Below are 15,104 nucleotides of genomic sequence, written 5' to 3'. Positions count from 1 at the left end.
TCATGATTCATTTTCAATTCTCTTTATATACAGAAGATCAGTTTAGTATATATTAGGTAACGATTTCAACAGTTTGCCGCCATATAGCAACACATAGTGAAAAAAAATACTGTTGGAGTACTAGTTATAGCATTAAATAACAGTGTACAGCACATTAAAGACAGAGATCCTACATAATATTTTTTTTAAAAAAATTAATTAATTTTCTATGCCATTTACAATTTAACACCAGGGTTTTTTTTTTCATTTCCAATTATCTTTATATACAGAAGATCAATTCAGTATATAATTAGTAAAGATCATATCAGTTTGTACCCACGCAGAAACACAAAGTGTAAAAATACTGTTTCAGTACTAGTTATAGCATCACTGCACATTAGATAACACATTAAGGACAGATCCCACATGGGATGTAAGTACACAGTGACTCCTGTTGCTGACTTAACAATTTGACACTCCTGTTCATGGCGTTAGTAATCTCCCAGGCTCTAGTCATGAGTTGCCAGGGCTATGGAAGCCTTTAGAGTTCGCTGACTTTGATCTTATTCCGATAGGGTCATAGTCAAAGTGGAAGTTCTCTCCTCCCTTCAGAGAAAGGTACCTCCTTCTTTGATGGCCCCGTTCTTTCCACTGGGATCTCACTCACAGAGATCTTTCATTTAGGTCTTCTTCTTTGTTTTTTTCTTTTCCATGGTGTCTTGGCTTTCCATGCCTACAATACTCTCATGGGCTCTTCCACCAGATCCGAATGCGTTAAGGGCTGATTCTGAGGCCAGAGTGTTGTTTAGGACGCCTGCCATTCTATGAGTCTGCTGTGTATCCCATTTCCCATGTTGGATCTTTCTCTCTCTTTTTGATTCTATCAGTTAGTATTAGCAGACACTTGTCTTGTTTGTGTGATCCCTTTGATTCTTAGACCTATCAACCCATCAGTTGTGAACTGAAATTAATGACTTGGACTAGTGAGATGGCATTGGTCATGCCACCTTGATGGGATTGTATTGGAATCCCCTGGTACATTTCTAACTCCATCATTTGCGGCAAGCCAGATTGTGCATGTCCCAAATTGTACATCTTCTCCCTCTCTTATTCCCACTCTTATATTTAACAGGGATCACTTTTCAGTTAAAATTTAAACACCTAAGAATAATTGTGTGTTAATTACGGAGTTCAACCACTAGTACTAGAACAACAACAACAACAACAAATACTAAAAAGGATAAAGTATTACATTGTACATCTAGAGCCAGGACAAGAGCTGATCAGGTCATAGTTTCTTATAGTGTCCATTTCCCTTCCACAGGTTTCCCCTTTGGTGCTCAGTTGTCGCCGATCAGGGAAAACAAATGAAATTTGTCTCTTTGGGACTGGCTTAATTCACTCAGCATGATGTTTTCCAGATTCCTCCATCTTGTTGCAAATGACTGGGTTTCATTGTTTCTTACTGCTGTATAGTATTCTATGGAGTACATGTCCCATAATTTCTTTATCCAGTCTACTGTTGATGGGCATTTGGGTTGGTTCCAGGTCTTAGCTATTGTGAATTGAGCTGCAATAAACATTAATGTGCAGATGGCTTTTTTATTAGCCAAATTAATTTCCTTTGGGTAAATTCCAAGGAGTGGGATGGCTGGGTTGTATGGTAGGGTTATGTTCAGGTTTCTGAGGAATCTCCAGACTGACTTCCATAGTGGCTTAACCAGTTTGCATTCCCACCAACAGTGGGTTAGTGTCCCTTTTTCCCCACATCCTCTCCAGCATCTATTGTTGGTAGATTTCTGAATGTGAGCCATTCTCACCGGGGTGAGGTGAAACCTCATTTGTGGTTTTGATTTGCATTTCTCTGATGGCTAGTGATCTTGAACATTTTTTCATGTGTCTGTTGGCCATTTGGATTTCCTCTTTCGAAAAATGTCCTTGTCCCATCTCTTAAGTGGGTTGTTGGTTCTGTTGTTGTGGATTTTCTTGATTTCTTTGTAGATTCTGGTTATCAACCCTTTATCTGTAGAATAGTTTGCAAATATTTTTCCCATTCTGTCGGTTGCCTCTTCACTTTCCTGACTGTTTCTTTTGAAGTACAGAAACTTCTCAATTTCATGCAATCCCAAATATTAATTTTGGTTTTGACTGCCTGTGCTCCTGGGGTCTTTTCCAAGAAGTCTTTGCCTGTACCTATATCTTGCAGGGTTTCTCCAATGCTCTCTAATGATTTGATGGTTTCGGGTAGTAGATTTAAGTCTTTAATCCATGTTGAGTGAATTTTTGTGTAAGTTGAAAGGTATGGGTCTTGCTTCAAGCTTCTGCACGTGGAAATCCAATTTTCCCAGCACCATTTATTGAATCGGCTGTCCTTATTCCAGGGATTAGTTTTGAATCTTTGATCAAATATAAGTTGGCTGTAGATGTTTGGATTGATTTCTGGTGTTTCTATTCTGTTCCATTGGTCTATCCATCTGTTTCTGTACCAGTACCATGCTGTTTTGATAACAACTGCCCTGTAGTATGTCCTGAAATCTGGTATTGTGATGCCTCCGGCTTTGTTTTTGTTGTACAAGATTGCTTTGGCTATTCTAGGTCTTCTGTGTCTCCATATGAATTTCAGCATCATTTTTTTCCAGATCTGAGAAGAAGGTCTTTGGTATCTTGATTGGTATTGCATTGAATGTATAAATTTGCTTTTGGGAGAATAGACATTTTGATGATATTGATTCTTCCAATCCATGAGCATGGAAGATTTCTCCATTTTTTGGTATCCTCTTCTATTTCTTTCTTTAAGGTTTTGTAGTTTTCATCGTAGAGATCTTTAACATCCTTGTTAAGTTTATTCCAAGGTATTTGATTGTTTTTGTAGCTATTGTGAATGGGATTGATCTTAGAAGTTTTTCCTCAGCCGTGGCATTGCCTGTGTATACAAAGACTGTTGATTTTTGTGCATTGATTTTATATCCTGCTTCTTTGCCAAACGCTTCGATGAGTTCCAATAGTCTCTTAGTAGAGTTCTTTGGGTCCCCTAAATAAAGAATCATATCATCTGCAAAGAGGGATAATTTGAGTTCTTCCTTCCCAATTTGTATCCCTTTAATTTCTTTTTCTTGCCTAATAGCTCTGGCCAAAACTTCCAGAACTATATTGAATAGCAGTGGTGAGAGTGGGCATCCCTGTCTGGTACCAGATCTCAGCGGAAATGCTTCCAACTTTTCCCCATTCAATAGGATGTTGGCCGTGGGTTTTTCATATATTGCTTTGATTGTATTGAGGAATGTTCCTTCCATACCCAGTTTGCTTAGAGTTTTCATCATGAAAGGGTGTTGTATTTTATCAAATGCTTTCTCTGCGTCTATTGAGAGAATCATATGGTTTTTCTTCTGCAATCTGTTAATGTAGTGTATTACATTGATTGTTTTGCGAATGTTGAACCATCCCTGCATAGCAGGGATTAATCCCACTTGGTCTGGGTGGATGATCTTTCTGATGTGTTGTTGCATTCTATTGGCCAGAATTTTATTGAGTATTTTTGCATCTATGTTCATCAGGGATATTGGTCTGTAATTCTCTTTCAATGTTGCATCTTTTTCCGGCTTAGGAATTAAGGTGATGGTGGCTTCATAGAAAGAATTTGGGAGGATTCCCTCTTTTTCGAGTGTTCTGAATAGTTTGAGAAGAATTGGATTTAGTTCTTCTCTAAATGTCTGGTAGAACTCAGCAGTGAATCCATCTGGTCCTGGGCTTTTCTTTGTTGGGAGGGCCTTTATTACTGTTTCAATTTCTGTGTCAGTTATGGGTCTGTTTAGGTTTTCTATGTCTTCCTGGCTCAATTTAGGGAGGTTGTATGTGTCCAAGAATCTGTCCATTTCTGATAGATTTCCCTGTTTGCTGGCATACAAGTCCTTGTAGTAATTTCTGATGATTCTTTTTATTTCTGTGGTGTCTGTTGTTACGTTTCCATTTTCATTTCTGATCCTATTGATTTGGGTCTTTTCTTTTTTTAGTGAGTTGGGCCAATGGGGTGTCAATTTTGTTTATTTTTTTAAAAAAAACAGCTCCTCGTTTGGCTGATTTTTTGTAATTTTTTTTTTTTTGGATTCAATCCTGTTGATTTCTTCTTTGATTTTAATTATTTTTCTTCTCCTACTGGGTTTGGGTTTGGTTTGCTGCAGATTTTCTAGATCCTTGAGATGACTTGAAAGCTCATCTATTTGGTGCCTTTCCAATTTCTTGATGTAGGCACCTATTGATATAAACTTTCCTCTTAACACTGCTTTTGTTGTATCCCAGAGGTTTTGGTATGTTGTGCTTTTATCCTCATTTACTTCCAGAAAATTTTTGATTTCTCTTTTAATTTCTTCTATGACCCATTGTTCATTCAGGAGCATATTGTTCAACCTCCATGTGTTTGCACGTGTTCTAGGGATTCCCGAGTTGCTAATTTCCAATTTCATTCCTTTGTGGTCTGAGAAGCTGCATGGTATGATTCTAATTCTTTTGAATTTGCTGTGACTTGCTTTATGGCCTAGTATGTGGTCAATCCTAGAGAAGGTTCCATGTACTGCTGAGAAGAATGTAAAGTCCTTAGATGTGGGATGAAATGTTCTGTAGATATCTGTTAGATCCATTTGGGCTATAGTGTCATTTAAATCTACTGTCTCCTTGTTGATCTTCTGTCCTGTTGATCTGTCTATCTCTGAGAGTGGAGTATTGAAGTCCCCCAGTACTATTGTATGGGGGTCTAAGTCTCCCTTTAAGTCCCTTAACAAGTCTTTTAAATAAGCTGGTGCCCTGTAATTAGGTGCATATACATTGATAATCATTATATCTTCCTGTTGAATGGATCCCTTAATCATTATATAGTGCCCCTCTTTGTCTCTCCTAACAGTTTTTGTGGTAAAGTTTATGTTGTCCGATATTAAGATGGCTACGCCCGCTGTTTTTTCATTTCTGTTGGCGTGGTATATCTTTTTCCAGCCTTTCACTTTCAGCCTGTATGGATCATTGTTGGAAAGATGAGTTTCTTGTAAGCAGCAAAAAGATGGGTTTTGTTCCTTAACCCAATCAGCCAATCGGTGTCTTTTAACTGGACAGTTCAAGCCATTAACATTCAATGTGACTATTGAGAAGGAGTAACTTTGCCCTGTCATTTGCCAAAGATTTTTTCTAATATATGGTGTGAGACTCCTGTGATCTTTTGCTGTGAGGTTTCCTTCCTTTATCTTCTTTCATATTGGTTACCGTGTTTCTGTGTTTCTGTATGTAAGACGTCTTTAAGCATCTTTTGCAGAGCTGGACGAGTGGTGACAAATTCTTTCAGTTTCTGTTTGCCGTGAAAGGTCTTTATTTCACCTTCATTCACAAATGAGAGCTTTGCAGGATCCTTAATGGACAAAATAGAAAATCTCTCTCGTGAAAATGAAATATTAAGGAGGAATCAAAATGAAATGAAACAACTAGTAGAACATGAAACTGTGATAGTGACAAAAAACCACAATGAAATGAAGAACTCAATAGATCAAATGACAAACACATTAGAGGGCCTTAAAAACAGAATGGGTGAAGCAGAAGAGAGAATATCGGACTTAGAAGACAGAGAACAGGAAAGGAAACAGTTAAATCAAAGGAAAGAAGAAGAAATCAGAAATCTAAAAAATACTGTCAGGAATCTACAGGATACTCTTAAAAAACCCAACATTCGGGTTCTAGGAGTTCCTGAAGGCATGGAGATGGAGAAAGGATTAGAAGGCCTTTTTAGTGAGATACTAGCAGAAAATTTCCCAGGTTTGGAGAAGGACAGAGACATCCTAGTACAGGAAGCTCATAGAACCCCTAATAAACATGATCAAAAGAGATCCTCACCACGACATGTCGTAATCAAACTCACCACAGTGAAACACAAAGAAAAGATCCTAAAATGTGCAAGAGAGAAATGCCAGATTACTCTCAGAGGATCTCCAATTAGACTCACAGCTGACTTCTCATCAGAAACCCTACAAGCTAGGAGAGAATGGCGAGATATAGCCCAGGTACTAAGAGAGAAAAACTGCCAGTCCAGAATATTATATCATGTTGACCTACTTTCAATTCTGGAACTAACCATGTTTTAGGTTGTCTCTGTGGCTCTGAACATACTATTTCTCCTTCCTGGAATCCTGTTCCACTTTTGTACCTGTGTGACTTGTAATAACCTTGTATCATGTTTTTTTCTTATTCCAATGTACAGTTTTAGTGGAATGTCTATATCATTTACATTTAAAGTTGTTTTTGATATAGTTGAATTGACATCTGCCATTTTCTTTTTTATTTTCTCTGTATTTTACAACATTATGTTTCTCTGTTATTTTCCTGATTGCTTTACTTTTACATTAAGTCAGTATTTTCTAGTATAATACTTTAATTGATTGAGTGATTCTTATTATATTTTTGAATTATTATTTTAATGGTTACTATATATAGATTAAAATATAAGATTATATTCATACTAAATTAATTCTAATAATATAAAGAAAAGTTACTCTTATGGAGTTCTCTTCCCTTCCCCCCATTTTGTGCAATACTATTCTGTTTATTAAGTTATACACTTTATACAGTTTTATTCAATTCCATAAGTCATTTTAAGTAGTCTTTCACTGGCCCCTCCTATGAATTTTAACATGAAGTGTACTCAGTGTGTTAGTTTACTAACTACACTTGTGTCATTCATTGACAACATGTTTAGTATCTACAGACTAGATATTATAAAATTATTATTCATTTTGCAGCAGATACACAGTGTATACAGTATAGCAAAGTTAAATGAAAGGCATGTAACACAGAGCAATGAATAAACAGAGATTTCCAAGCACAGATTAGCAAAATTTTTTTTTTATTTTTTTCCCCTTTCTCGTCACTCAACCCAAGGGACAAGCATAGAGAGTATACTTTCACAAAACTGCTTTTATAATTATATTTCCATACACAATTTTGAAAGCTATTTACAAAATGTTATTCAACTTTTAAATACATCAAGCACTTTTAAATATCTAAAAGGACTAGGTATTTCATATAAATAAAATTGCAAATTTAATACTGGTTATGATCTGAGTTCTCTTCTGTATACAACCAGTTGGACTTGACCCATTCCCTCATCATTTTATTCTCTCCACATCCAACTTGTGAACAAGTACACAGATGTGTAATCTTAGAGACGGTTGAAAAATTCATATTCAAAAGTCATTTACAGAGAACAAACTTTCCTTTGAATTTCAACACAAGTGTACAAAATGTGCTAATTTTACTAACCACGTTGTCATATCCTGGCAACCTCTTTAATATCTAGAGACTAGATGCTATAAAATGAGAATTCATTTGTCTATTGTGTACACTATGTACACAGTAAAATAAAATGCACTAACAAAATACTAAGAAATGATGTGTAAAAAAGTTCAAGTAGGAACACAGTAGTATGTTACTTGTTTCAATTCCTTTTCTCCCCACCTTCTCTAGACCATCAAACAAATGTAGACTGCTTGCATGGGTGATTAAGCAATTACATTCCCCAAAGATAATATTTCATGAATTTTAGTAAAATTATATTTATAAAGTGATATTATACTATGTGTATATATTCTATTTTGTATATTCTACTATGACAGGCACTTCTAAATATCTAGACTGAATGTTTCAAGGTAGGACTTAATTTATCCACTATATACACAGCAGTTTTGAATGAACTGCACAATATAACACTAGTTACCATTTGAAAGTATCTTTGAAATTTGAATATTAGGATCTATAACTCCTCCCTTCTTCACCAATCTAGTGTTCTATAAGGCTCAAACTTTTGGAAGACAATCTTTTCCAGGTATTTTAACACAAAATGTTATTCGTTGACTTACTCTACTTTTGTCATATACTAGCAACCTTTTTAACAACTGCAAAGTCTAGATGTTGTAAACTAAGACATGTTTGTCCTTTATATACACAGAAAGAAAATAAAATGCAAAAACATAGGGGTCAGAGTGTAATGTCATCTCAATATTAGCTCACAGGCATAGAATTATTTGCATTTCCTTCTTTTCTCTCCTATTTCCAAACAAGTGGCCCAATACCATGTGTACCACTCAAGAGGGAGTTTGTACCCTCCCCCAACATCATTTCATGTGACATTTAGCAAAAATATATTTAGAATATGTGTTATTTTACTACTTCAGACACTTCAGAACACCTAGAAAGAACAGATATTTCAAAAAAGCACATAGCATTTTCAACTATACTGGGGGGGGGGGCTTCAAAGGCTCATGAAATTTTACATTATCTTTTAATTCCATGTTTCTATAATTTTTTAATCCCCCTCATATAAATGGTAGTGAAGAAAAATGCATACACAAGACAATGATTATAATATGAAAATGTCTTCTAAATATGACCAGTCTGGAATAAAACCTTCTCTCTTTCTCACAGTTATTGTTCCACACTCTCTAATCCACCTAACAAATGTTGATGTGAGACACTCCTTGTGTCCTTTCTATATTGGTCATTCAACAACTCCATTTCAAAAGATCACTTCCAGAAGATACTTATTTTTTATACTTTTTAAAAATAAGTAGGCATTAGGCCGATGCCGTGGCTCAACAGGCTAATCCTTCGACTTGCGGCGCCGGCACACCAGGTTCTAGTCCCGGTCGGGGCACTGGATTCTGTCCCGGTTGCCCCTCTTCCAGGCCAGCTCTCTGCTGTGGCCAGGGAGTGCAGTGGAGGATGGCCCAGGTGCTTGGGCCCTGCACCCCTTTGGAGACCAGGAGAAGCACCTGGCTCCTGCCATCAGATCAGCGTGGTGCGCCGGCCGCAGCGCGCCATCCGTGGCTGCCATTGGAGGGTGAACCAACGGCAAAGGAAGACCTTTCTCTCTGTCTCTCTCTCTCTCTCACTGTCCATTCTGACTGTCAAAAAAAATATGTAGGCATTCACAATATATTTGCTTTTCTAACTCTATTATGCTTTGGCAAGTTCAGTACATTTGGAGTGTCTAAATGTAGAAAAGTTTTCTTTTAAAAGGTTGAAAAGAATGTTGAGAAGGTTTTTCACACTGTGTACACAGCCCATCTGTAAATGGCCAGTAAATCTTCTCAAAAGGTGGTGGCATTTTCTTTTCTTTCTTTCTTTCTTTTTTTTTTTTTTGACAGGCAGAGTTAGACAGTAAGAGAGAGAGAGACAGAGAGAAAGGTCTTCCTTCTGTTGGTTCACCCCTCAGATGGCTGCTACGGCCGGTGTGCTGTGCCGATCCGAAGCCAGAAGCCAGGTGTTTCCTCCTGGTCTCCCATGCGGGTGCAGGTCCCAAGCACTTGGGCCATCCTCCACTGCACTCCCGGGCCACAGCAGAGAGCTGGACTGGAAGAGGGGCAACTGGGACAGAATCCGGCACCCCAAAACAACCAGGACTAGAACCCGGGGTGCTGGCGCCGCAGGAGGAGGATTAGGTGGGCTTTTTTTTTTTTTTTTTTTTGACAGGCAGAGTGGACAGTGAGAAAGAGAGACAGAGAGAGAAAGGTCTTCCTTTTCGGTTGGTTCATCCCTCAATGGCCGCTGTGGCTGGCGCACTGTGCTGATCCAAAGCCAGGAGCCAGGTACTTCTCCTGGTCTCCCATGCGGGTGCAGGGCCCAAGGACTTGGGCCATCCTCCACTGCACTCCTGGGGCCACATCAGAGAGCTGGACTGGAAGAGGAGCAACTGGGACAGAATCCGGTGCTCTGACTGGGACTAGAACCCGGTGTGCCGGCACCACAGGCGGAGGATTAGCCTAGTGAGCCACGGCGCTGGCTGGTGACATTTTCAATAGACCAAATGTGATGTGCTACTCTACTGTTTTCCTCTTCTCATATCAGGCTATGGTAGACTCAGGGCCAGCCATCTAGTGGCTTCTAGACTGTCGTGCCCTGCATCACACAGGCCTCTACACACCTTCTGGAACTTTAAATCCTTAGTCAGTTATTATCTGGTTAAGTATAGTTTACTCCAAGAGTTCATCCCAGGACGTGGCTCTGTGTGGCCCAAAGGCCTAAACTAATGGTGTCATATGTAGACCTGTTTTTTAGCCTCTAAGCCACTGTGCACCCTAGCATTGAAGTGGTCACCTAGTTGCTCCAGTGCCCCCCTACTTCAGTGCCTCTTTTGGGTAATTCTGTTGCTTTCTTTTTCATGTTTGTCTGATTTTCTTGTTTCTTTGCAAGTCTTCTAATTTTTTTGTTGGAAACTACATTAAATGAAATATTATTGCAGATCTCTTGTTTGATTCTCTACCTTCAGGGATTTGCTATTATTACTTGTTTAGTAACGAGCATTTTTAGTGCCTTGGATATTTTCAGTGACAAAAAATGTTACTGAAGACTACTTTTCCCTCATCCTTCTTCCTCTAATGTCTCTTCTCTCAGGCTTAATCTAGCACAAATGCACATCTTAGGAAAACAGTGATTTTTATCAGGATTCTTTGTAATTATCTATTTTTCTGATCTCTGTTAAGCTGTCTTCCTCATTTTGTATTTTAGACAGCAATTAGGCTCAACTAATTTCAGGCTGATTATTGTTTTCAACAGTGCCCTGAGAATTGAATTGAATCACAATCTGATTTTACTTTTATTATAAAGGTTATTTTTAAATGTTTATTATTTTCATCTGCTTGCAAGACTGAGAGAAAGAATATCATCCATCCCCTGTTGCAGTTCCCAAATGGTCACAGCAGCTAAGTGAGGGCTGGGCTGAAGCTAGGAGCAAGAACTCCGTCCAGCATTCACACATGAGTAGCAGGGATCCAAATATTGGGCTGTTCTGCTGCCTTCCAAGGTAATTGGCAGAAAGCTGGATTAGAAGTGGAGCAGTTGGGATTCAGCCCACTACTCTGATATGGGATGCCAGCATTGCAAGCCACAGCTTAACCTACTCTGCCACAATGCTGGCCTCTATAAAGGATATTTTAACTTAAAAAATCAAGACATCTAAATATTTTACATATTTATGTGATGCTATGTAATGTCTTGCTACATGGATATACTATGTAATGTCTAATCACAGTAAATATTTTATCTCTTTAAACATTTAACATTACTTTATGTTGAAAACATCCAAAATCTTATCTACTAGGTTTTCTTAAAAAAGAGTTAGTTGAAAGGCAGAGTGAAAGAGAATGAGAAAGAATGATTTTTATATAAAGAGAACAGATTTCAGATTTCAGGTATTTCATAACAAGTTTAAGCACATAATAATAGTCCCCAACCTCCCTTCTTCCCTCTACATTCATTCCTTTTTTCTTTTAATTTTTGCAATAAGATACTTTCAATTTGCTTTATAATCACCAGCTTAATCTTCCACTAAATAAAGAATTCGACAATTAGAATATAGAAAGACCACTTTTCTTCAGGAGTATAGACAAGGTCTATAAACAATAATCAAATCTCAGGATTTCAATTTCACTCATATATATTACATTTTTTAAAGAGAGATGTTTTTTAAAGATTTATTTATTTATTTGAAAGTCAGAGTTACACAGAGAGAGAAGGAGAGGCAGAGAGAGAGAGAGAGAGAGAGGTCTTCCATCTGCTGGTTCACTCCCCAATTGACCACAACGGCCGGAGCTCCGCCAATATGAAGTCAGGAGCCAGGAGCTTCTTCCGGGTCTCCCACAGGGGTACAGGGGCCCAAGGTCTTTGGCCATCTTGTACTGCTTTCCCAGGCTATCGCATAGAGCTGGATCAGAAGTGGAGCAGCTGGGACTCGAACTAGTGCCCATATGAGATGATGACACTGCAGATGGCAGCTTTACCTGCTACACCACAGTACTGGCCCAAAAGAGAGATTTTTAAAGATTTATTTATTTAGTGTTTTTAAATAGAAATATTCCATATATTAGCATTATCTGTTGTCACCCCACTGTGCAATAGACTCTCAGAACTTCTGATTCATATCCAGCTGTAATTGAATATCTATTAAATGTTCCACAATCTTCCCTCCCCATTTCCTTCCCGCAGTCTCTAGTAACCATCATTAAATCATTATATTTTAGCTTCTATGAGATCACCTTTTTTTTTTCTTTTTTGCTGTTTAACACCACATGTGAGTGACATCATGTGATATGTATCTTTCTATGGTTGGCTTATTTCATTTAACTCAATGATCTCTGGTTCCATCCATGTTGTTACAAATTACAATATTTAATCCATTTTATGGGTGAGTAGTATTCCATTGTGTAATATATACCATATTTTCTTTATTCTTTCGTCAGTGAATGGATGAATTAATTTATTTTCATTTCTCGGCTTCTGTGAATAGTGCTGCACTAAACATGAGAGTACAGATGTCTCTTCAAGAGACTGATTTCATTTCCCTTGGATATGTACCAAAGAGTGAGATTGTTTGATCATATGCTAGTCCTGATTTTAGTTGCTTTAGGAACAATCGTACTGTTTTCCACAATGACTATATTAATTTATAACCAACCAACAGTGTGCATGGTTCACTGTTATCCACATCCTCACTAAAACTTGCTTTTTTTTGTCTTTTTTTCTGTAATAGCCAATCTAAGAGGGTTGAGATCAATTTCATTGTAGTTTTCAATTTTTAAACATTTATTACATTTGTTTTGAGACAGAGACAGACAGAGATACAGAGACAGATATCTTTCATCCACTAGTTCACTCCCCAAATCCTACAAATGCCTGTGAGAGTGAAACCAGGAGCTAGAAACACCATCCAGGTCTCCCATGTGGGTGATAGAAATCCAAGTATTTGGGTCATCATCATCTACCTTCACAGGTACATTAGCATAATGATGGATCAGAAGTAGGGGAGTCAGGATTTGAACTGGCACTCCAAAATAGAACACAGGCATCTCAAGTGGTAGCATGATCTACTGTGCCACAATTCCTGCCCCTATAGTTTTGAGTTGTGTTTCTCTGAAAATTAAGGTTGAACATTTCTTCATGTGCTTGTCAGCTATTTCTATGTCTTTCAGAAATGTGTATTTTTTTTATTTGACAGGTAGAGTTATAGACAGTGAGAGAGAGAGACAGAGAAAGGTCTTCCTTCTGTTGGTTCACTCCCCAAATGGCTGCTACAGCCGGCGCTGCACTGATCCAAAGCCAGGAGCCAGGTGCTTCTTCCTGGTCTCCCATTCAGGTACAGGGGCCCAAGCACTTGGGCCAACTTCCACTGCCCTCCCAGGCCACAGAGGAGAGCTGGACTGGAAGAGGAGCAACTGGGACTAGAACCCGGTGTCCATATGGGATGCCGGTGCTGCAGGTGGAGGATTAACCAAATGAGCCACAGCGCCAGCCCCAGAAATGTCTATTTAGATCTGCCTATATTAATTGGATTTTTTGCCATTAATTTCTTTGTGTTCCTTACATATTCTGAATAATAATACTTCATAGATGGATAACAGATAGCTTACAAATACTTGGTTTTTTTTTTTCCATTTGGTAGGCTGTTGCTTCAATCTGTTCCCTTTGTTGTGCAGAAGATACTTACTTTGATGAAATTCCATTTGTATATTTTTGCTTTTGAGATTTGATCTAGAACATTGCAACCAATTCTGGTAGACTGAAGTGTTTTCCCCATGTTTTCTTCCAATTCTTTCAAAGTTTCACATTTTACATTTAGGTCTTTAATCCATTTTGAGATGATTTTTTATACAATGGTGAGAGATAGGGATCCAGTTCCATTAGAAATACAACTTCCTCAAGAATCATTTATTGAAAAAAGTTATGCTGCTTCCAATGCATATGCTTATACGGTCTTATAAAAAATCAGTTGACTGTGGACACATAAACTTGCTTGTAAAGTCTCTATTTTGTTCCAGTGGTCTGTTGATCTGATTTTGTGCCAATGCCATGCTTTTAAAAAAAATTTACTGTAGCTTTGTATTATGATTTGAACTCAGGGATTGTAATGACTTTTCCTTTGCTTTTTTGCTCAAGACCAATTTGGCTATTCAGTGTCTTCTATGGTTCCATACAAATATTTATAGTGATTTTTTCTAGTTTGTTAAAATCACTGGAATTTTAATAGGTATTGCATTGGATCTGAAAATAGCTTTGGGAAGTATTCATAGTTTAATGATATTGGTTCTTCCAATCTGTGAACGTGGGATGTCTTTCCATTTCTTTGTATCCTTTCCAATTTCTTTCACCAATGATTTATAGTTTTCATTGTACAGACCTTTCACCTCTTTGGCTAAATGTATTCACAGGTATTTTCTTTTTATAGCTATTGTAAATTGTATATCTTTTTTGTAATTTCTTTCCAAGATGATTAATTGTTGGTGTATAACAGTGTTACTGATTTTTGCTCATTGATGTTGTGTACTATAACTGCTGAATTTATTAGTTCTAGGAGCTTTTAGGTGGAGTCTTTTGGATTTTCTATGTATAAGACTATGTTGTCTGCAAATATTAACAATTTGCCTTCCTCCTTTCTGATTTGTTTCTCTTGCCTAATTGCTCTGGCAAGCACTTTCAGAAATATGTTAAAAAAAAGTGGTAAAAGTAGAATCCTTGTTTTGTTGCATATGTTAGAAATAATGCTTTGAGCTTTCTCCCATTCATTATGATGTTAGTTGTTGAGTTGTTATATATGTTATTTATTATGTTATGTTCCTTATGTTCTCAATCTGGCCAAAGCTTTTATCCATAAAGGAATGTTGAATTCTATTAAATGCCTTTCCTGCATCTGTTGAAATGACCATGTGATTTAATCCTTTATTCTATTGATCTGGTGTACCACATTTATTGATTGGTGTATATTGAACCATCTTTCTATCCCTATCATGAATCCCACCTGAGCATATTGAATAAACTTTTTAATGTACTGTTGATATCAATTTTTGAAAAATTTTTATGGATTTTTGCATCTTTGTTCAAAGGGATATTATGCTGTATCCTTGTCTTTCATTTATGTTGTGTCCATGTCTGATTTTAGTACCAAATCTTGCTTCATTGAATGAGTTAGGAAGAATTATATCCTCTTCCACGATTTTTGAAATAGTTTAAGAAGGTTTGGTTTTAATTCTTCTTTAATGTTGATCAGATCTCTTTCCATGGACAGATTTTGAGGTCAGCATTTGAAGGTGGTTATAATCTCAGGAATA

Source organism: Lepus europaeus, chromosome X, assembly GCF_033115175.1.
Source record: "Lepus europaeus isolate LE1 chromosome X, mLepTim1.pri, whole genome shotgun sequence".
Classification (NCBI taxonomy): domain Eukaryota; kingdom Metazoa; phylum Chordata; class Mammalia; order Lagomorpha; family Leporidae; genus Lepus; species Lepus europaeus.
The sequence above is the reverse complement of the archived record's forward strand: the minus strand, read 5'-3'. Positions refer to the sequence as shown.